Genomic DNA, 24,530 nt, shown 5'->3' on the forward strand with positions numbered 1-24,530 from the left:
CTCCAGAAGGACTTTGATATGCTAAAGAGGACTCCTAAGATACCTGAGGCCTAGCTACTGTCAAGCTAAGGTGTTTTTTTTTTCCTCCAGTAAGGCATTAACATTATGAGGGTAGGGGGTTCCTGGAGAACTGTTATACTCTATATTTACCTCAAGTATTTGTCACTGGGCTGTAGGTTATAAGGAAATTTAATTTTACCTGCCATTTCCTTCTTGCCTTTGTTCCCCATATCACTATGGAAGGGTGATGTTGGGGCTCCAGGAAACTGAGTCTACAGGTTTCTGGAGATTAGGCTATTGATAAGATTGCCTTTTTTCTTGTAACTTACTGAGATATTTGTAAACTGATGGAGACCTGTGTCCTGTATGACCGTGATATCTGTCAGTTAACTATTTGTTTTCTTACCTTTCCTTTGTTCCTGGACAGTCAGGAGTGCTTGAGGAATATCACACATATTCCACCTGGGGTTGGGAGAGGCAAGCTAGCCTGTGCTCTGCTCTCAACTTACTTTATGCTCCCTCATCACTACTACTGCTACTCCTGGTGCTGCTGCTCCTAACAATAATAGTATTAATAATAATGATAGCAGTTATAATTTTGTGCCTGGTATTTTACATAAACCGCCTCATTTAATTCCATCAGTTATGTTGCCTTGTAGATTTATAGCTCAGTCTAGAGAAGTCATACAGCTAGTAAGTGTTTGAACTTAAGCAGATTCTAAAGCCTGTATTTCTCTACATTGTTGCCTCTGTTGAATAAGGAATGAGAAGGAATTGATGGGGTAGAAGGGACAGATGTAAGCAAAAACGATTCAACTCATTGGAGGTAGAAATCAATATTTGTCTCATATAATTGGCCATGAACACTCACATCAGCTGTCAGAGTCCTGGCAAGGTAGTATATGTTGGCTTGGCCACCCTACCTTCCTTTTTCCTGGTTGGGAAAAATCACATGATCAGATGACTGGTAAGAGTAGGATAAGGCAGGTCCCCAAATAAAGAAGCCCCAGAAGAAGCAAGGGAAGTTTCAAAAGGGACAGTTAACAAGTCTAGGTTGACTGCTAAACGATAGTTTGGATCACTTGTCTAAGATCCTGGACTGAATGTGTGAAAGGCAGGAATACTGACCTAGCATAGCCAAATGAGGCAGGGATCACAGAACCCTTAAGAAAATCTGCTTCCATAGTTATTTAGATCTTTGTTCAAACCATATTGAGATTTTGTTCTAATTTAAATAGTACCAAAGAATATAATTCTAGACTTTTTAAAAAATGCCTCCAATATTTCATAATTTTTATTACCAGCCTCTTCAGCCAGGTACTGATCCTCCACAGATCTATTTTTATTTTATTGTGAATATTTTCATTAACTTTTAAATTAAAGTGATAGATGTATATAATTTTCAAGCCAGAATATTTATAGTAGGTTTGCAACAAAAAAGCAGTTCTGACACAGGCTAACGGTTCTGTGCCCTCTCCCCACTAATCACATATTAAATCCTAACTCCCAATGTGATAATATTAGGAAATGGGGCCTTTGGGAAGGTGATTGGGTCATAAGAGTAGAGCACTTATAGAAGACACTTCCTCCTTCCACCTTGTGAAGACACAGGCAGGCTTTTAACAAACACCAAATCTGCCAACGCCTAGATCTTAGACTTCCCAGCCTCCAGAACTGTGAGAAATAAATGTCTTTTGTATATAATCTACTTCTATGATATTTGTTATAATAGCCCAACCCAACTAAGTTCCTTTCCTTAACACCCAACACTCCCTTTCAATAGCAAACACTTCCAATTATTTCATTTGCTTTTTTATGATACTTTCATCTGTGTTTTTCAATAAAATGCTTGTACTGCTATTTCTTGATTTATCAATTTTAAAGTATCTATTTACTTTAAATCATAGTAGATCAATATTTACCATACTGCTACCCCCTACATACTTAACAAAACTGCTACCCCTACATCTGTCTCCTACCTTCTATACTTACAGTGCAGTTCTATATTAATTTTGGCCAACTTAATAGTCAGTCCTTAAATTACTGTTACTCTGTACTCATTCACGATCAAGCTAAATTGAATGCTAAGATTTTATTCACCCATTTGTATGCAATTCCCTCTCTACATGGACTCAATAATTACCAATTTTCTGATTAATTTTTCTGATTATTTTCCTTGACTATATCCAAATTTCCACATGGATATGCTATATATTTACTGTATTATTTTTAAATGCTTAAGGATTTCAAAAACATATCAGTTCCCTTTTTTCCTGATAATCTCTCTCCAGAGTTCCCCAGTTGCCTATTCCACTCCCGACTGGTTTACTCTCCAGGCCTAAAAAGAGTTATCCTCTTGGGTCTTCCTTCTCCCTTCATCCTGCACTCTTCTTGAAAATCTCATTATAAATTCACTAATTTTCTTATCCCATGATCCTTCTTTTTAAAAAATTTAGTATCTATTCTCTAGTAGCTCTCTAATAAGAATGCATTGAAGATACATTTTGAATATTTGAAACTAAAATTACTTTTATTATAAACTCACACTTGGGGCACCTGGGTGACTCAGTCAGTTAAATGTCTGACTTCGGCTCAGGTCATGATCTCACAGTTCGTGGGTTTGAGCCCCAAGTCGGGCTCTGTGCTAATGGCTCAGAGCCTGACACTGCTTCAGTTTCTGTCTCCCTCTCTCTCTGCCTACCCCCACCTGCTGCTCTCTCTCAAAAATAAATAAATAATTAAAAATATTTAAACTCACACTTGATTAAAAGTTGTCTTATTATAGGATTTTAAGTCATAAATTATTTTCTATCAAATTCTTAAAAGCATTGCTCCCTGTCTTTCTTTTCCCAGTTTGTAATAGTATACTTCCAGTAGGTCCAGTTTATTTGGTATGGTATTTTTTCATTCTTTAAGTATCTACTGAACACCTACTACACACCATGTGCAGAATCTTATCTACTTAGCAAGGCAGTAAAGTGTAGCAGTTAAACACATAGACAAGAGTCAGACTGCCTAGATTCAAAACCCAGTTTTGTCCTTTTCTTGCCCTTTGGGCAGTTTGTTTTTTGGTGTTGATTTTTTTGTTGTTGTTGCTTTTTGTTTGTTTGTTTTGTTTTGTTTTCTTATTTTTTTACATCTCTTTGCTTCAGTTTCCTCATCTAAAATATTAAGAAAATTAAATGAATTTTTCCATGATGTTCTGGCACATAGTATGCACTAAATAAATCTTTGTTGTTATCAAGGCTGTACTTTGTATGTTCCATCAAGTAAAAGTCAAAGTTCCTTCAGGTTTGCTTTGATAAGTCACTGCTGTTTGTAGAATGGGTTTGTTTCTCTTAGAGTCCAGTTTGTTATTTGTCTCATTATGACACTAGACTTGCCTGACACAAACTAATACAAAATATTTTAAGTGGATCCAAGAGAATTAACTTTTCAGTAGCCCTAGAATTCTAAGATAGAGTGAATTACTAAGTAAGACTTCACATTGTGTGAAGGTTTAAATGCTCACCTAAGTGAGCACATAATAACTACAAAGTTTCTTTATTATTAATGGTATGTACTGGAAAATCAAGAGCTAATATCTTTTTGCTTATTCAATATCAACAAAACTCTGGGTGACTTGAAGGCTATACCACCCCGCACAGGGGAATTATAACCTAAACTGGACAGGTAGAGTGCCAACAGAAGCAGGGAGGATTACTAGACCAGTGTGTATAGACAACCAACTCAGATTGGTGAGTAGAAAAATCTCACTCAAAGCTCTTCATAATCACATTTTAGGTTCCCATCTTTATTCTTCGAAGAATACAAATTAATCACAATTGGTTTTGAAAAAGAAAAAGCTTAAATGTTAGCTATCTTAACTTAGTAAATACATTTGGTATTTTTGTGTTACTGAAAGCAGCAAACAGGGATGCTCAGCATAAAAGCAACAGAGTTTTTAAAATATTTATCAGAAATGTATTCAAGAAGTGATTTGCTAAAATCTTTGCAGCACTGTGATTTTACCTGAATCATGTATCAATAAACAGTTGAGACAAAAAAGCAAACTGATTTCCTGATACTCTATTTCTCTTCATAGTATTTTCCTTAGTAAAGTTTAATTTTCCAAGGAATTTTATAGTCAGATACTACTGTCCAAAAGAAAAAAATCAAGAATTCCAAAAAGGAAAAGAAGAGTGAATAAGAACAGGTAAAATGCAAGAGAAAAGATGAAAAAAAGGAATAAAATTACTCAGAAGAGTTAACATGTCTTTCTTTTTTTAAAAAGAAAAAAATGGCTTGGAAGCAGAATAAAAATAAAACCACATCTATGAACTTATTGGTTAGTTTATAAAGAATAACATCCAAAGATAATTTGCACAAATTGCTGGGTGGCTCCACAGGTGCTATTGTATTTCCTTACCTATTTAAGCAGTCAGCTTTGGTTTAATGGAGCAAAACTCATGCACAAGGTAGAGCCATCGCCTAAGAGAACATCAAGCCAGCTCCTCTATTCCAGACCCCTTTATCCTTCTGGGGAAATGAAGGAGAACATGGGGCTCTCTGGACAAATAATTGATAGGTCTAAAATATTAAAGTCTGAGGCAAAACAGATCAAATCACACTATGAGAAGCATAAAGGGAAAGTATTCTAAAACTTTCAGTAATGATTCTATGGAAAAACATAGAAATCACACTGGGAATGTGTGCTGTCTCTGCCCACATTATGTCTCTTGTCCACATTCCTCTCAAACAATGCTGGAATCAGAGGCCATTCCCTATTGCTCATAGCATGTGTCAAACAACTAAACTGAGGTATATTTTACTAATCATAAAATTCATTTTCAGGTTACAACTCAAGGATTCTTAATAACTTTACCAAGTGGTGAAACCAAGATCATAAGTTAGTTTTAGAACATTTTCATCCCCCTACTAAAATCCCTCATGACATTTCAACTTCTATCCCTAGGCCTAGGTAACCACTACTTTCTGTCTCTATAAATTTGTTTTTTCTGAATATGTCATAAAAATGGAATCATATAATATGTAGCCACTTATGTCTGGATGCTTTCACTTTATATGTTTTTGAGGTTCATTCATAGCATAGTATATGTCAGTAATTTGTTCCCTTTTTTTGGCTGAATAGTATTCCATTATATGGACCTACCTCATTTTGTATACCCCATTTACAAGATAATGGACATTAAGATTGTTTCCAGCTTGGTGCTACAGGAATAATGTTATACATATTCACTCACAAGTCTTTGTGTGGACATATATTTTCACTTCTTTTGGGTAAATATCTAGAATGAGATTGCCGGATCCTATGGTAGCTGTATGTTTAACTTTTTAAGAAACTGCCAAACTGTTTCCCCACGTGGCTGTACTATTTTTACATTCTCACCAGTAATGTATGAGGGTTCACATTTTCCATATTCTGACTAACATCTGTTATTGTCTGTCTTATTTATTATAGCCATTCTAGTAGGTATGAAATGACATCTCCTTGTGGTTTGGATTTACATTTCCCTAATAATTAATGGTGTTGGGCAGCTCATAGCATTTTGAAATTGCAAGTTCCTTACTTTACAAATTAGGAGCTTGACAGCTAGAGAAATGACTGATCTAAGGTCACCCAGAAATTTAGTGCCAAAAATAGAACACACCTCTACTGGCTTTTTATTTAGTGTTTGTTTTTCTCTATGAAGCAAAAACATAACCATTTATAAAGAAAGTTTATAACATCCTCTAAGCAGAAATCAGGATCTATATCTGTCACCATATGCAGTACAGTTTTCATGTAATCTTTACATTTCTTTCCTCTTGATGTATAGATTTAGATTATGTTTTATGTCCCATAAATATCTGAGTAAGAGAATGACTGAATGAACGCCAATAAATATTAAATCACAATATACATCTGAGGAAAAGCCAACAATGTTAAAAAGAATTTACACAATATGTATGTGAAAGTATGTTATATCCCTTCAATCAACAGGTGAGTAATTTCCTCTTACTCCCAAATTGAATGCGTGCTCACCACCCCCACTTACACATTCTAATGAAACTTTCACCATGAGCAAGGGAGAGAGGGAGAGAGCTAGAGGGGCAGAAGGAGGAGAGAGAGAGTCTTAACCAAGCGCCATGCTTAGCACAGAGTCTGATGTGGGGCTCAGTCCCACAACCTCAGCCAAAATCAAGAGATGGATGTTCAACTGACTGAGCCACCCAGGCACCCCACTTTTCATTGTCTCTTAATTGTATTATAGCAGTAGCATCCAAACTGCCTTTCCTGCTACAAGTTTACTCCAACTCCTGCTCATTGGTGTAATAAATACCTGAAATCATTTCCCTACTTTTAAAACTGCCTTTGTAGGGGCACCTGGGTGGCTCAGTAGGTTAAGCATCTGACTTTGTCTCAAGTCATGATCTTATGGTTTGTGAGTTTGAGCACCGCGTCGGGCTGTATGCTGACTGCTCAGAGCCTAGAGCCTGCTTCAGATTCTGTGTCTCCTTCTCTCTCTGCCCCTCTCCCAACTCATGCTCTGCGTCTCTCTCTCTCTCTCAAAAATAAACATTACCAAAAATATTAAAAATAAATAAAAATAAAACTGCCTTTGTCTAGCTACTATTCTTAAAGTCCAAGTTACTCAGCATGGCATACAAATCTTTGCCACATGTTAGGTGGGTCTGAAAGGCAAACTAAGCAGCCTTGAGATAATGGGTGAGCTAGCATCATCAAGAAAATCTCTATTCTGAGATAAATTTTCACCTTAGCCAATAGCACCACTTAAACTTTCCTGAGATGTAATCCTAGATTTGCAAAGCCTTTCTAAGAAAGAAAGAAAGAAAGAAAGAAAGAAAGAAAGAAAGAAAGAAAGAAAGGGAAAAAGGAAAGGAAAGAAGGAAGGAAGGAAGAGGAAAGGAAGGGAGAAAATTAATTGTTCCCGTTTGGACTGTTTAGGTGGATAATGTGAGCACTTTCTGACATAGCACAGTCTAATTCCCATCCCCCATTTCCTATTGTTTTTCTCTGAAACCATCCCTATTTGGAGAACCACCACTTTGACCCAGCACCATTGGGATAAATTCAGTGCTTTCTGAGGTAGGTAAACTGAAGCTTAATGTTTTTCTGAGTTCACAGATGCAGAAACCCTGCTAATATTTTTGTTCTTGAGCAAGGTAATACAGACTCTAGAATGACTCATTTACTATGTTCACATGCATTTTCACAAATATTAACATGGATTAATGCATCAACTCCCACTTGGCATGAGTTTACAATTTGTTAAGAGCAACTGCAAATTAGATTGTGACAGAAGCTCTGTCTGTGCAGAAAAAAACCATGTTCTTTCCAACTTCTGGAAAATGTAGTGTTACAGACGGGCCAAGCTAGATTACTACCTAAAGTAACAATATATTTCTGCCTACTCTTAATTTGTCATACTTATTATAGATTCTTTAAGAAATACCTCTAAATTCTATTTTTGCAACACATCTGATCGACCATTTTGAACACTATTAGGTGTGATTTCATTTTTGCCAGTTAGTGGCTTTTTCACATCTTTAAATGACTTGCAGACTTTGCAAAATACTGAATAACATAGAAATTTGGTGAAAATTTGTAACAATAATTCTTATGCAAACCTTACAGAAATATAATTATATGTATAAATATATTTAGGTATCATGTAAACTTGAGATATAGTTTTATATTTTTGTAGACATTCCAGATGGTAGAACACCTAAGCATCTTTAAATAATTTTTTAAGCCATGGCATAAACAGTTTTTGCTGGCATTCTAGAAACCCACACGTTTTATTAGCATATGCCTCCCTGTCATATTTTAACAGTCCCTAATAATAACCAAAACAGCACATAAATAGCTTTTATAAGCCAAACTATAATGTGGAGAGAAATTGTGGCCACAAGAGCACTGAAAAAGTGTCAGGACATTACTGTTTCTAGTCTTGGCTTTTGCATGGACTGTGTGACCTTTGACAAATTACCTCTACTTCCTGGGCCTCCATTTATTTACCTCCTATATGAGAAGTGTCACCAGCAGAGTTTCTTGAAAACAAAGTTAAGGATAAAAGCCTACATGCAAGCAGTTTATTTGAGAAATGATCCCAGCGAGCAGAAGTGAAGGACAAGAGGAGTGAGACAAGGAAGGAGAAGAAGCCCATAGAAGGATCTGTATGATACCAAGTTGGCCACAGGTGCTCAGAACCTTCTGGGAGCCTCATAAAATGAGCAGGCCCAGAGCAGTCCACCTGGGAGACAAGAGGGAGAAGAAAGGTTTTATTCATCAGCTGAGCCTCATCAGTCTCATCAGTCAAGCCTCATCAGTCAAGCATGGCTCTAAGGGTGCTAACGGTCCCCCATTTATAGTTCGCACTTGCTTGAACGCAGTGTGTCAGAGATGTCAGAGAAGCCCTGGTCAGGAAATGAGATGTGTGAGGAAAAGCCTGAAACAAAGTGCTCTCAAGTTGCACTGAAAGCAAGCAGATCAAAGCCTGCACAGAAGTGGTCACCTTCACAGTGACTGGAGTAAAAGCAAAGCCAAGACATTTGAAACAGTGCGTAACAGGTGCATGATACAAGACAGTTGGTCAACACACTTTCAAAAACGTTCCAGCTCTAATAATATTTAACACTAATATTGATAACTCCCATCTGTTAGTTTCTACTAAATGGGTAACTCTGTTTACAGTGTTATCTAATTTTTGGCGCACAATGGTCCTTTAAACATATATTGGTATTTCCATTTTGTAGATGAGGAAACTAAATCTAGAACAGTTAAGAAATTTTCCTAAGGCAAGGTTCTTCAACCTAAAAACTTGTGACACTTTGGGCCAGTTAATTATTTGTTAGGAAGTAGGAGGGTGCTGTCTTGCACACTGTAGGTAGTTTAGCATCATCTTTGGCCTCCACCCACTAAACGCCAATTGTACCCCTGCAATGGTGAGAATCAGAGATGTCTGCCAAGTGCTCTCTGGCAGGCAAAATCACCTGTAATTAAGAACCACTGGCCTAATGTCACAATGTCAATAAGCAACATATGTGCATTGTGAATACAGAAATGACTATGAAATTCACTTGAAGCACAAAAGTGTCCCTTTTACTATCTAATTAATCCAGCCTAGAGAATTAAAGCTCTGAGGGACTCAAATAGTTGAAAACAAATCAGTTCTCAAACATTGTTTGAGTAAATGCAAAGATAGAGACACAGAGTTATTAATAAGAATCCTGAAGTAAGACATAGATGTCCTCACATTCCTAACAATATGGGAAATTAATGGAGTCCAACACACTGTATATTGTTTAGACTAGATCAGAATTACTCCACAAGACACCATAGTAATTGATTCTTATCACCTTGGCAATCAAAATTAAACAGAGGCTGAGATCAGAACTTTTATTAATCCCTATACATGCACATATGTACAAAATGAATTATTAATAAAGTAAATAGTTGGTATTAATATCTGCTTTCTCTTTCCTAGGTCAGGAAACAGGAAGTCAATATGTTTCTAAGATCCTAAGCAATACTTACCTCCTCTCCTCCAGCAAAAAGTAGAGTTTTAGGTTTCAGTAGTCCCTTTTAGGGAATGTGCGAGGTGGTCCTGGAGTAAAAGATGGAGGGTACCAGTGGTATTGAAATGAGGAGGAGGTCAGACTGAGGAGATAAAGGAGAAAAACAGGAGTATCTGAATTTCCTAAATGCAGGACAGCCTTGCCTGCTCAGAAGAGATATTACAGATGGGGCAATTCCAGTAAGATACACTGCAGCCTTAAGAGTATGGGTGAAGATTTCTGGAAGGGTTTGCAGTCAAAACTCAACTGAGATCAGACTTCCTGACAACAAAGGTGGTGAGGAGGGTAAGTTTGGAGTAGATCTAGCTTGATTTAAAAAAATAATTAATATGACAATTTTCATGCCTTGGAATTAGAAGTGGACAAATACTCACACTTAACCACATATATTTAAAGTGTAAATACTGCTCATTCCAGGTTGACATTATAAACAAATCATGTGGCCATATTTATAAAGTCTAAGTTTAAAAGCTTCTTTAGCTATTGTTAAATACCTGGTACAGTGGTCTGTATGATCTATCTAACCATAACAGGCAAAACTCTGGGACAAATTAGGGGTGAAGTAAAGTAAACAACCCCCTCATCTGAATGCTGCTATAGCCATGCTCATTTTTTTATGATAGTTACATATCTTTTAAATTAAATTTAATTTAATTTAATTATTTAATTCAGAAGTGGAATCATTCATTCAACAAATACAAAAAAGAACTTGCTGTGTGCTAGGCATCAGGATGGAGGCTGGTATTTAATGTTGAGAAAAACAGACACATTCACTGTACTCATGGCTCTTAGACTGCTAGGTGGGCTGGTGGACACCTGTAAAATAATCACACAGACAAATATAAAATTATGGTTTTATAAATGAAGGTTATAGAGTGGCAGGAGAATTAAAATATGAAGGCTTTACTTTTTCAGAAGTCAAGGAACATTTGCTCCAAGACATGATGAGAACTGAAGTCATAAATAGAAATTAAATAGGCATAGAAGGGAGGGTGAGGAGCAGAGCTCCAAGCAAAAAGACGAACTTGTGCAGTTTCTTTTGAGAAGGAAGGAAATGGTGGGAATGAAAAAGGCCAGAGAAGTAAATAAAGATGAGAATAAACATTTTTTAATGTTTATTTACTACTGAGAAACAGAGAGAGACAGAGCATGTGCATGGGAGGGGCAGAGAGAAGGGGACACACAGAATCCAAAGCAGGCTCCAGGCTCTGAGCTGTCAGCACAGAGCCCGATGCAGGGCTTGAACCCCACAGACTGCGAGATCATGACCTGAGCTGAAGCCAGACACCCAACCAACTGAGCCACCCAGGTGCCCCGAGGATAAACATTTTTAATACCATGTTAAAAGCTTGAGTCTTTAAGATATACCAGATGCCCCTTTTGAAGTGGTTTAAATTTGAGGATGAGAAGAGAGGATGGGCATAGGAAGTGACATGACCAAATGGACACTTGAGAAATGATAGCCTAAGTAATAAAGATCTATGTTATGGTCCTAGGGTTCAAGAGGAGAGCTGATAAGTCGGAGAAAAACTCACTTTCAAGGCCAAAAGAAATTGAGCAAGGGACAATAAACTATTATAATGAGTCCATTATGTGCCCTAGGAAATATTATGCAGCACTGAAGGATAGGAAATGCTCAGAACAGAGAAGCTACATTAGAAAAATGACCTAACCAATTGCACCACAATTATAAAAGGTCTTCTCTTAGCATCACACCCTCCAGTTCCATCCACGTTGCTACAAAGGGCCATATTTTGTTCTTTCTCATTGCCATGTAGTGTGATGCTAAGTGAAATAAGCCATACAGAGAAAGACAGATACCATATGTTTTCACTCTTATGTGGATCCTGAGAAACTTAACAGAAAGCCATGGGGGAGGAGAAGGAAAAAAAAAAAGAGGTTAGAGTGGGAGAGAGCCAAAGCATAAGAGACTCTTGAAAACTGAGAACAAACTGAGGGTTGATGGGGGTGGGAGGGCGGGGAGGGTGGGTGATGGGTATTGAGGAGGGCACCTTTTGGGATGAGCACTGGGTGTTGTATGGAAACCAATTTGACAATAAATTTCATATATTGAAAAAAAAAAAAAATAAATAAATAAATAAATAAATAAATAAATAAATAAATAAATAAAAGGTCTTCTCACAGGTTCCTCCTGTGGCTAGAATTGCCTGTGATATTTTAGGATGTGAACATATTTTCCCCCTTTTTTTATTTGTTTTAGAATTACCATAGAAGTAATATATGTTCATTTGGAAAGTACAAATTTTAAAAGGAAGATCATCTCACCAGACTTCATAAAAACATTAAAGTACAAGTACCTACCTGAGGTAACAGAAGACACTGAGATTACTGTTTAAGTCAAGCCATAGTCACTCGAGAGAAGATGCAAAAATCCAAATCCTGAAAAAAGTACATGTGAACACCAAGTCTAGCAATGTCAGAAATAAGAATTAAAGTTAGTGGTATAATGTGGAAGCCAGCCAAGACAGATTTGCCTTGAACACCAGCTGCTGTTTGAAGCTTATTAATATAGACAGGCAGGTTCTACCTGGTTCTAGCATCTAACCCAGGTTTTAAACTGTGGTTTTTTAAAACCAGTACCAGAACTACCTAAGATGTTTGTCAAAAACATACTGAAATGTACATATACACACATGTGCAAATTCCTGGTACCCTTTCCAAACTAAATGTATAAGAATCTCTGAATTTAAGATTCAGTTCATGCATTTTCAACCAGTTTAGAGGATTCCGCTGTGCACTCCAGTTCAAATATCACTGATCTGGGCTATGAAGACCATGTTACAAGAATTCCATGCCTAGTGGCTATTCAAGGAACACTGACCCACCCTGCCTATCCAAAGAGGTTCTTTTTCTCAATAATGAGAAAAAGGCAATTAAGGTCCATAAGCTCTGGTCCCTTCCTCCATTCTACCCTTCTCAAAGCCCAAAGTCTACTAGTGTATTTTATCAATTCCATTAAAAACTTTGGATCATCAATCTTTTACAAGTAAATTCAATTATAAAGCTTAGTGGAATACAATTTAGCTTCAGCTAAAATGTCATCTTAAAACATGAAATACTCCACCAAAAAATTGCTAAAACTAATACATGAACTCAGCAAAGCCACAGGATATAAAAGCAACGTGTAGAAATCTGCTGAATTTCAGGGGTGCCTGGGTGGCTCAGTCGGTTAAGTGTCCAACTTCAGCTCAGGTCATGATCTCATGGCTTGTGGGTTCGAGCCCCATGTCAGGCTCTGTGCTGACAGCCTGGAGCCTGCTTTGGATTCTGTGTCTCCCTCTCTCTCTGACATTCCCCCATTCATGCTCTATCTCTCACTGTCTCCAAAGTAAATAAACATTAAAAAAAAAATTGAAATCTGCTGAATTTCTATACACCAATAATGAAGCAGCAGAAAAAGAAATCAAGGAATTGGTCCCATTTGGAACTGCACCAACAACAATAAGATACCTAGGACTAAATCCAACTAAAAATATAAAAGATCTGTACTCTGAAAACTAAAAAACACTTAGGAAAGAAATTGTTGAGGACACAAAGAAATGTATAAGCATTCCATACTCATGGATTGGAAGAACAAACATTGTTAAAATGTCTATACTACCCAGAGCAATCTACACATTTAATGCAATCCCTATCAAAATACCACCAGAATTTTTTCCGGAGCTATAACAAACAATCGTAAAATTCGTATGGAACCAAAAAAGACCCCAAATAGTAACCAAAGCAATCCTGAAAAAGAAAAAACAAAACTGGAGGCATCACTATTCTGGACTTAAAGCTATATCGCAAAGCTGCAGTCATCAAGACAGTATGGTACTGGCACAAAAACAGACACATAAATCAATGGAACAGAATAGAAAACCCATAAATGGACTCACAACTATGTGGTCAACTCATATTCGACAAAGCAGTAAAGAATATCCAATGGAAAAAAAATACAGTCTCTTCAACAAATGGTGATGGGAAAACTAGACAGCAACATGTAGAAGAATGAACTTGGACCACTTTTGTACACCATACACAAAAATCAATTCAAAATGGATGAAATATCTAAATGTGAAGCAGGAAACCATCAAAATCCTAAAGGACAACTCAGGAAGCAACCTCTTTGACCTCAGCTGGAGCAACTTCTTACTAGACACATCACTGAAGGCAAGGGAAACAAAAGCAAACATAAACTATTTGGACTTCATCAAGATAAAAATTTTCTACACAATGAAGGAAACAATCAACAAAACTAAAAGGCAGCTTATGGAATGGTAGAAGATATTTGCAAAAGGGTGTGTATCCAAAATCTATAAATAATTTATCAAACTCAACACCCAAAATACAAACAACCCAGTTAAGAAATGGGCAGAATATATGAATAGCCACTTTTCCAAAGAAGTCATCTAGATAGCTAACAGACACATGAAAAGATGCTCAGCATCACTCATCATCAGGGTAATACAAATCAAAACCACAATGAGATACCACCTCAGCCCGTCAGAAAGGCTAAAATTAACAACACACAAACAACAGATATTGGTAAGGATGCAGAGAAAGGGAAACCCTCTTGTACTGTTGGTGGGAGTGCAACTGGTGTAGCCACTCTGGAGGACAGTATAGAGGTTCCTCAAGAAACTAATAATAAAACTATCATATAATCCAGCAATTTTGCACTATTAGGTACTTACCCAAAGGATACAAAAATACAGATTTGAAGGGGTATATGTACCCCAATGTTTATAGCAGTATTATCAACAATAGCCAAACTATGGAGAGAGAACAAATGTCCATGGACTGATGAATGGATAAAGAAGATGTTATACACACACACACACACACACACACACACACACACACACACACACACATATAGTGGAATATTACTCATCCATCAAAAAGTGAAATCTTACCATTTGCAACAATGTGGATAGAGCTAAAATGTATCATGCTAAGTGAGATAAGCCAATCAGAGAAAGACAAATACCATATGATTTCTCTCATATGTGTAATTTAAGAAACAAAACAGATGAACATATGGGATGGGGAAAGCAAAAGAGAAGAGAACTGAATTTCCAATGCATGCAGTCAACAATTTTGGGCAGTTAGGTGCTAGGTATTATTTTAGATGGCAAGGATTAGCAATTAACAAAATCTTGCTCTCACAGACCTCACATTCTAGTAATAATAAAAAGTAAATGCAATAATCTTTTAGATAGTCATAAGTCCTTGCAGAAGAATAAAACTAGAGAGCAATGGGAAAATGTCTACAAGGGGCTAAAGGAAAATGGTTTCTCAACATAAAATTCTTTGCCCAGGATTAACTATCATTCAAGTATGAGGGCAAAATAGATATTTTCCAACATTTTCCAATATTTCCAATATGTTTCCAATATTAAACAGAAGAGGGACCCTATTGGCTTATATAACTGGTAAGAAAATATATCATGCAAGCATGACTGTATCCAGAATCTCAACTATCATCATTGGGTTTCTCTCTCTCTCCTTTATCCACCTTTTTTTTTCTATCTTGTGGGATTATTCTCTATGCCACTGAATACATCCCTCTTCCATGTCATAGAAGGAGGAAGCATCATGGAAATTACTCTGACTCTATATCATCCCACTTGTAAAAACAAAATTACATCAGTATATATAAAATCTCTGGAAAGACTCTAATTAGCCTGAAATCATACACCCATCTCTTTTTTAAAAATCTGTGCTCCAGGTGATGTTGTACTATGACTGGCCAGACATAAATCAGATACCCATGTCCATGATCATTGGCATAGAATATAGTGATTTACAGTAGCCCCATAAAGATTATATCAAGTGGCTAGTGATAGAGGAGGAATTTTCTTTAAAAAAAGTGTGTTATTCCCAGAAGATAGAAGAGATACCAAGCAACCAAAGTAACAGTAATGCACTATGCCATCTATTTATCCTCTCTGAAAAAATTCTGGGGAACATAATTCTGCAAAACAAAAACAAACAAAAAAGCAGAATAAAATCCAACAAGAAATACAAGAGCAAGAAAAGAAACAAGCAAAATGTGTAGTTCCATCCAAATAATTGTTTTAATTGTTGATAATATATTTATGAAGTAAAATGTAATTAAGTAAAATGCAATTAATATATGTATAAATTATTTATATATATTTTATTATATAAAAAATATAAATTGTTAAGGAAGAAGTTCTAAAAGTGGAATAAGCATTTTTAAAAAACTGAAAAATTCCATCTGATTTAGGATTGTTGTGTGGGAGAAGAGGATCAAGAACAAAGAAAAGGTGTCCCCAAAATATAATCTTATTTGCATGTATAAGAAGGGAAAAGCTTCATGAATATTCTCCAATTATCTATATTAATAGAAAATGTTTAAATATACATACATTGACATTTAAAAAGTAACACTAAAATATGGTTTCAAAGATGGTTTATATCTTCATCATCTATAAAAATTTATAAAAATGCAAATGTCTGGGCCCCAACCAGAAACATTCTGATGCGGCAGGTCTGGCCTTAGACCTTAGAAACAGATTCTGTGTGTGTGTGTGTGTGTGTGTGTGTGTGCGTGTGTGTGTGTGTGTGGTTTTTGTTTTTGTCTTTTCAAGTTATACATGGGATTCAAATGGGTCACTAAAACCACTGCAATAATAGAAATAAGATTAAGGGGCACCTGAATGACCCAGTCAGTTGAGCATCTGACTCTTGGTTTAGGCTCAGATCATGATATTGTGGTTCTTGAGATCAAGCCCTGAGTTGGGCTCCACACTGACAGCACAGAATCTGCTTGGGATTCTCTCTCTCCTCTTTCTCTTCTCCTTCTTCCACTCATACTCTCTCTTTCAAGATAAATAAACTTTTAAAAAATAAATAAGATTTAGAGCTTCTAAATAGAAGGGGGGAAATATCAATCCAGGACAAGTCAGAAAAAGATAGACAAATGACTTAAAGATAGACAAATAATAGGACTTCCAGGGAAGATGATGGAGTAGGAGGGTCTTAGGTTCACTTCATCCCATGGATACACCTGCATAACACCCACAGTATAGTAACCGAGAAAGCAACCCAAAGACTGGCAGAACAAACTCTCCACAGCAAAATGTGGAGAAGAGGTCACATCAAAGAGGGTAGAAAGGGAAGGGAGGTAGTCAGGAGCTAAATGGACCCACAAGACTGTCCACAGAAGGGAAGGATGCCATAGGCAAGGACAGGGGAGAGGAGCAGGCCCCATAACAGGCACCTCAGGCATGGCAGGCCCACACCAGGAATACAAATCCCCAAAACATTTGGTTTTGAAAACCAAAGGGGCCTAAATTCACATGTTCCTACAATCAGTGAGGCTTCACACCTGGAACTTTAAAAATCAGCAGACTGGGCTCTGGGAGAGCTAGGAGAGCCATAGAAAATTGAGTTCCTGCCCTTAAAGAGATAGAACAACAAACAGTCCCACTGAGATACAGCATAGAAGCAACAGCTTGAAAAATACCTGATTATCTGGGAAGTAGATTTGTTTCCTAATCTCAGACTGTGTGTGCTGGAAGGGCAGAGATCTTCGAGAGACTTTTCCAAGAACAAAAGAACTGGTGGGTGCCATTTTTCTCCCCCAGGCCCAGCCCAGACACAGGACATCTGAGGGAACCAGCCCAGCATGAACACTCTCCACCCAGCTTGCTAACAGCACACCCTGCACCCATACTCTTCTACAGCCTGTTCTCTCCCTCCCAGCCTTGGAAGTTTTCCCAGGTGGCTGCAAGTCCCTTCCCTTAGCAGACCAGCTCAGACCTTCTTTGCACCATGCACCCTGCCTCTGCATTCTCCTGAAGACCCACCCCATCCAACACACCCTTGGCAGGAGTCCATCCAATTTGGAACCACAAGGTGGCAGTATGCAAGCAGTGCCAACAGGGGTTAGCATCACCCCAAGGTGACTCCAGTCCCAGGAAGAAAGGAAGAAGACCATATATATCAGTTCAACTGTGGCTTCACCAATAAGCTCAGAGCAGACATCTGATCTGACTACAGGCTCCACACACCAAAGAAGACTTCTTGAAGACAACACTGAGAAGGCACCTTGCAGTTCAGTGCTACCACAGTTCTGCCAAATGTCTGGTCTGATTCAACTCATGCCCAAGGTGGCCCCAGACTGGGCCACAAACAACAAAGGAACCAAATCCAGCCTTTATCAGGCAGAGACAGGCATTGCAGACAACAGGACTGAAGGCAAACATGGCTCAACCACAACAATAGGGTGCATGCAACACACATAAAAGACACCCCTGAAGCACCACGTTCTGGTGAACAGGGGACGTTGCATTTAGGACACTATAGGACCCCTTCATAAGGTTACTATTTTCAAGAGGAGTAGATGTAGCTGACTTTCCTAACACATAGAAACATATACAGAGAGTTAGACAAAATGAGAAGATGAAGGAATATGTTCCAAATGAAAATCACAGCAAGAGAGCCAAATGAAACAGAGATAAGTAATATGCCTGATAGCAAATTTAAAGTAATGGTCATAAAGATAGTCAGTGGACTTGAGAAGACAGTGGAGGATCTCAGTAAGACCTTCAACAAAGATAGAAAACATAAAAAAAGAACAAATCAGATATGAAGAACTCAATAACTGAAATTAAAAATACACTAGAGGGAACAAATAGTAGTCTAGAGAAAACAGAAGAAAGGATCAGCAGGCTGGAGGACAGATTAATGTAAAGCTATCAAGCCTAACAGGAGAGAGAAAAAATAATAATAATAAGTAAACATAGATTAAAGGAAATCAGTGATACCAACAAGCATAATAACATTTGCATTTATAGAAATCCCAAAAGGAGAAGAGAGAGAAACAGGTGCAGAAAATTTATCTGAAGAAATAATACATAAAAATTTCCCAAATTTGAGGAAGGAAACAATAATCCAGATCCAAGAGATACAGAAAGCCCCCAGCAAAGTCAACCCGAGGAAGTCCACACCAAGACACATAGTAACTAAAGTGGCAAAAATAGTGACAAAGAGATAATTTTTAAAGCAGCAAGAGAAAAGAAAATAATTACCTACTAGGAAAACCCCATAAGACTATCAGCTGATTTTTCAGCAGGCAAAAAGGGAGTGGCATTATATTCAAGAGTGCTGAGAGAAAAACAATTCCGCAACCAAAAATACTCTATCCAGCAAGCCTATCATTCACAATAGGAGAGATAAATAGTTTCCCAGACAAACAAAAACTAAAAAAAATTTATCACCACTAAATCAGTATTACAAGAAATGTGGAGTGGAAAGGAAAGACCACAAGCAGGATTTTAAAAAGTAGGAATACAAAAGCAGTAAAATTAAGTATATCTATAAAAATCAGTCAAGGCATTCACAAAATAAAACAATGTAAAATATGACACCAAATACCTAAGACATGGTAGGGGAAAGGAATAAAAATTTAGTGTTTTTAAATGGGTTCAAATTTAAGCTACCATCAACTTAATATAGACTGCTATATGCATAAGATGTTATATACAAACCTAATGATAATCACAAATCAAAAACCAGTAATAGATACACAAAAAGTAAAGAGAAAGGAATCCACATATATTACTAAAGAAACACAGCAAACCATGAGAGAACAGAGCAAGAGAAGAAAGAAACAGAGAAGGTTTTTTTTTTTGGGAAGATGGCGGCGTAGGAGGACGCGGGGCTCACAGCGCGTCCTGCCGATCACTTAGATTCCACCTACACCTGCCTAAAGAACCCAGAAAACCGCCAGAGGATTAGCAGAAGGGAGTCTCCGGAGTCAAGCGCAGACTAGAGGCCCACGGAAGAGGGTAGGAAGGGCGGCGAGGCGGTGCGCGCTCCACGGACTGGCGGGAGGGAGCCGGGGCGGAGGGGCGGCTCGCCGGCCAAGCGGAGCCCCCGAGTCTGGCTGGCAAAAGCGGAGGGGCCGGACGGACTGTGTTCCGACAGCAAGCGCGACTTAGCGTCTGGGAGGTCATAAGTGAATAGCTCTGCTCGGAAAGCGGGAAGGCTGGAGGACAAAGGGAGGGAGAGCTGCTGAGCCCCCGGACGGCAGAGCTCAGCTTGGCGGGGAACAAAGGCGCCAGCGCCATCTCCCCCGCCCATCCCCCAGCCAAAATCCCAAAGGGAACCGGTTCCTGCCAGGGAACTTGCTCGCTCCGCGCAAACACCCAACTCTGTGCTTCTGCGGAGCCAAACCTCCGGCAGCGGATCTGACTCCCTCCCGCTGCCACAGGGCCCCTCCTGAAGTGGATCACCTAAGGAGAAGCGAGCTAAGCCTGCCCCTCCAGCCCCCGTGCACCTTGCCTACCCACCCCAGCTAATACGCCAGATCCCCAGCAACACAAGCCTGGCAGTGTGCAAGTAGCCCAGACGGGACACGCCACCCCACAGTGAATCCCGCCCCTAGGAGAGGGGAAGAGAAGGCACACACCAGTCTGACTGTGGCCCCAGCAGTGGGCTGGGGGCAGACATCGGGTCGGACTGCGGCCCCGCCCACTAACTCCAGTTATACACCACAGCACAGGGGAAGTGCCCTGCAGGTCCTCACCACGCCAGGGACTCTCCAAAATGACCAAACGGAAGAATTCCCCTCAGAAGAATCTCCAGGAAATAACAACAGCTAATGAACTGATCAAAAAGGATTTAAATAATATAACAGAAAGTGAATTTAGAATAATAGTCATAAAATTAATCGCTGGGCTTGAAAACAGTATACAGGACAGCAGAGAATCTCTTGCCACAAAGATCGAGGGACTAAGGAACAGTCACGAGGAGTTGAAAAACGCTTTAAACGAATTGCAAAACAAAATGGAATCCTCGATGGCTCGGCTTGAAGAGGCAGAGGAGAGAATAGGTGAACTAGAAGATAAAGTTATGGAGAAAGAGGAAGCTGAAAGAAAGAGGGATAAAAAAATCCAGGAGTATGAGGGGAAAATTAGAGAACTAAGTGATACACTAAAAAAAAATAATATACGCATAATTGGTATCCCAGAGGAGGAAGAGAGAGGGAAGGGTGCTGAAGGGGTACTTGAACAAATTATAGCTGAGAACTTCCCTGAACTGGGGAAGGAAAAAGGCATTGAAATCCAAGAGGCACAGAGAACTCCCTTCAGACGTAACTTGAATCGATCTTCTGCACGACATATCATAGTGAAACTGGCAAAATACAAGGATAAAGAGAAAATTCTGAAAGCAGCAAGGGATAAACGTGCCCTCACATATAAAGGGAGACCTATAAGACTCGTGACTGATCTCTCCTTTGAAACTTGGCAGGCCAGAAAGGCTTGGCACGATATCTACAGTGTGCTAAACAGAAAAAATATGCAGCCGAGAATCCTTTATCCAGCAAGTCTGTCATTTAGAATAGAAGGAGAGATAAAGGTCTTCCCAAACAAACAAAAACTGAAGGAATTTGTCACCACGAAACCAGCCCTACAAGAGATCCTAAGGGGGATCCTGTGAGACAAAGTACCAGAGACATCACTACAAGCATAAAACATACAGACATCACAATGACTCTAAACCCATATCTTTCTATAATAACACTGAATGTAAATGGATTAAATGCGCCAACTAAAAGACATAGGGTATCAGAATGGATAAAAAAACAAGACCCATCTATTTGCTGTCTACAAGAGACTCATTTTAGATCTGAGGATACCTTTAGATTGAGAGTGAGGGGATGGAGAACTATTTATCATGCTCCTGGAAGCCAAAAGAAAGCTGGAGTAGCCATACTTATATCAGACAAACTAGACTTTAAATTAAAGGCTGTAACAAGAGATGAAGAAGGGCATTATATAATAATCACAGGGTCTATCCACCAGGAAGAGCTAACTATTATAAATGTCTATGCGCCAAATACCCGAGCCCCCAGATATATAAAACAATTACTCATAAACATAAGCAACCTCATTGATAAGAATGTGGTCATTGCAGGGGACTTTAACACCCCACTTACAGAAATGGATAGATCATCTAGACACACGGTCAATAAAGAAACAAGGGCCCTGAATGATACATTGGATCAGATGGACTTGACAGATATATTTAGAACTCTGCATCCCAAAGCAACAGAATATACTTTCTTCTCGAGTGCACATGGAACATTCTCCAAGATAGATCATATACTGGGTCACAAAACAGCCCTTCATAAGTTTACAAGAATTGAAATTATACCATGCATACTTTCAGACCACAATGCTATGAAGCTTGAAATCAACCACAGGAAAAAGTCTGGAAAACCTCCAAAAGCATGGAGGTTAAAGAACACCCTACTAACGAATGAGTGGGTCAACCAGGCAATTAGAGAAGAAATTAAAATATACATGGAAACAAACGAAAATGAAAATACAACAATCCAAACGCTCTGGGATGCAGCGAAGGCAGTCCTGAGAGGAAAATACATTGCAATCCAGGCCTATCTCAAGAAACAAGAAAAATCCCAAATACAAAATCTAACAGCACACCTAAAGGAAATAGAAGCAGAACAGCAAAGGCAGCCTAAACCCAGCAGAAGAAGAGAAATCATAAAGATCAGAGCAGAAATAAACAATATAGAATCTAAAAAAACTGTAGAGCAGATCAACGAAACCAAGAGTTGGTTTTTTGAAAAAATAAACAAAATTGACAAACCTCTAGCCAGGCTTCTCAAAAAGAAAAGGGAGATGACCCAAATAGATAAAATCATGAATGAAAATGGAATGATTACAACCAATCCCTCAGAGATACAAACAATTATCAGGGAATACTATGAAAAATTATATGCCAGCAAATTGGACAACCTGGAAGAAATGGACAAATTTCTAAACACCCACACTCTTCCAAAACTCAATCAGGAGGAAATAGAAAGCTTGAACAGACCCATAACCAGCGAAGAAATTGAATCGGTTATCAAAAATCTCCCAACAAATAAGAGTCCAGGACCAGATGGCTTCCCAGGGGAGTTCTACCAGACATTTAAAGCAGAGATAATACCTATCCTTCTCAAGCTATTCCAAGAAATAGAAAGGGAAGGAAAACTTCCAGACTCATTCTATGAAGCCAGTATTACTTTGATTCCTAAACCAGACAGAGACCCAGTAAAAAAAGAGAACTACAGGCCAATATCCCTGATGAATATGGATGCAAAAATTCTTAATAAGATACTAGCAAATCGAATTCAACAGCATATAAAAAGAATTATTCACCATGATCAAGTGGGATTCATTCCTGGGATGCAGGGCTGGTTCAACATTCGCAAATCGATCAACGTGATACATCACATTAACAAAAAAAAAGAGAAGAACCATATGATCCTGTCAATCGATGCAGAAAAGGCCTTTGACAAAATCCAGCACCCGTTCTTAATAAAAACCCTTGAGAAAGTCGGGATAGAAGGAACATACTTAAAGATCATAAAGGCCATTTATGAAAAACCCACAGCTAACATCATCCTCAACGGGGAAAAACTGAGAGCTTTTTCCCTGAGATCAGGAACACGACAGGGATGCCCACTGTCACCGCTGCTGTTTAATATAGTGCTGGAAGTTCTAGCATCAGCAATCAGACAACAAAAGGAAATCAAAGGCATCAAAATTGGCAAAGATGAAGTCAAGCTTTCGCTTTTTGCAGATGACATGATATTATACATGGAAAATCCGATAGACTCCACCAAAAGTCTGCTAGAACTGATACATGAATTCAGCAAAGTTGCAGGATACAAAATCAATGTGCAGAAATCAGTTGCATTCTTATACACTAACAATGAAGCAACAGAAAGACAAATGAAGAAACTGATCCCATTCACAATTGCACCAAGAAGCATAAAATACCTAGGAATAAATCTAACCAAAGATGTAAAAGATCTGTATGCTGAAAACTATAGAAAGCTTATGCAGGTAATTGAAGAAGATATAAAGAAATGGAAAGACATTCCCTGCTCATGGATTGGAAGAATAAATATTGTCAAAATGTCAATACTACCCAAAGCTATCTACACATTCAATGCAATCCCTATCAAAATTGCACCAGCATTCTTCTCGAAACTAGAACAAGCAATCCTAAAATTCATATGGAACCACAAAAGGCCCCGAATAGCCAAAGTAATTTTGAAGAAGAAGACCAAAGCAGGAGGCATCACAATCCCAGACTTTAGCCTCTACTACAAAGCTGTCATCATCAAGTCAGCATGGTATTGGCATAAAAACAGACACATAGACCAATGGAATAGAATAGAAACCCCAGAACTAGACCCACAAACGTATGGCCAACTCATCTTTGACAAAGCAGGAAAGAACATCCAATGGAAAAAAGACAGTCTCTTTAACAAATAGTGCTGGGAGAACTGGACAGCAACATGCAGAAGGTTGAAACTAGACCACTTTCTCACACCATTCACAAAAATAAACTCAAAATGGATAAAGGACCTGAATGTGAGACAGGAAACCATCAAAACCTTAGAGGAGAAAGCAGGAAAAGACCTCTCTGACCTCAGCCGTAGCAATCTCTTACTCGGCACATCCCCAAAGGCAAGGGAATTAAAAGCAAAAGTGAATTACTGGGACCTTATGAAGATAAAAAGCTTCTGCACAGCAAAGGAAACAACCAACAAAACTAAAAGGCAACCAACAGAATGGGAAAAGATATTTGCAAATGACACATCGGACAAAGGGCTAGTATCCAAAATCTATAAAGAGCTCATCAAACTCCACACCCGAAAAACAAATAACCCAGTGAAGAAATGGGCAGAAAACATGAATAGACACTTCTCTAAAGAAGACATCCGGATGGCCAACAGGCACATGAAAAGATGTTCAACGTCGCTCCTTATCAGGGAAATACAAATCAAAACCACACTCAGATACCACCTCACGCCAGTCAGAGTGGCCAAAATGAAGAAATCAGGAGACTATAGATGCTGGAGAGGATGTGGAGAAACAGGAACCCTCTTG

The sequence above is a fragment of the Panthera onca genome, chromosome A3 (assembly GCF_046562875.1).
Source record: "Panthera onca isolate mPanOnc1 chromosome A3, mPanOnc1 haplotype 2, whole genome shotgun sequence".
In the NCBI taxonomy this organism is placed as follows: Eukaryota; Metazoa; Chordata; class Mammalia; order Carnivora; family Felidae; genus Panthera; species Panthera onca.